Below are 901 nucleotides of genomic sequence, written 5' to 3'. Positions count from 1 at the left end.
CTTTATTGATCATGAGAGAGACTATCTATTGTTTAGATCTTGAGTTCTTATTTCGAAAAAAAAATGATGCTTCCTGAAGAAAAAAAAAGAGAAAAAAAACAAAAAGAAAGATGTTGAAGATCTATGTAATTTTTAAGTTATATGCTACGACCCATTTATCTCTCATAAAAGAAAAAAAAAAGAAAGAGAGAAATTTATTGTACAAATTAAATAAATATGTGGTCAAGAAGCATAAACTTAGTCTGATTCCAAGATGTTATGAAAAAAAAAAGATCAGGAAAAAAATATATATTAAGAACAACTAGATTTTGAATCAATGGATTTCCTATCTTTTGATTAGTTTGGCTCGTTTGTCTGTCTGCATTCTGTAAACCATTTTCCTGAGTATTTATCTGTATTCCAACTCAATGAGAGAAATCGTTCTCATAAATTGAAAAATTTATTAACCCGTGAGGATATGGAGTTGAGACTCTTACTAGGAATTTCTAAAGGCCATGTACATTTAACTACATGAAAATAAGCTTTGAATTGATCAGCTCAGATTATTTCATAAATTATAATTATGATGATCTTGATGTAACTTTGACAGTTTTCAAATTTAATTTAAACACTTGGATAATTCCGATTATATTTCTCTTTAAATTAATCAATATGTTTTGTATTGCTATTAACGCTTAAATTGCTAGGGACTAGCAATAAGATGGTTGGGGGTGTGATAAATATAAAAATTGTACATTAATTAAATGTTTTATAATATAAATTTATAGTTTTTGTTTTATTAAATGTTTAAATATTATATGTTTTATAATAAATTGTATAAAAAATAAGTTGTTGTGTAATTATAAGTTTTTACTATTTTTACAGGTTCGATAAAACAAGAATAAACTTGGCGTTGCAAATG

The sequence above is a fragment of the Primulina huaijiensis genome, chromosome 1, assembly GCF_012295235.1.
Source record: "Primulina huaijiensis isolate GDHJ02 chromosome 1, ASM1229523v2, whole genome shotgun sequence".
Taxonomy (NCBI): Eukaryota; Viridiplantae; Streptophyta; class Magnoliopsida; order Lamiales; family Gesneriaceae; genus Primulina; species Primulina huaijiensis.
Note: the sequence above shows the minus strand (reverse complement) of the source record.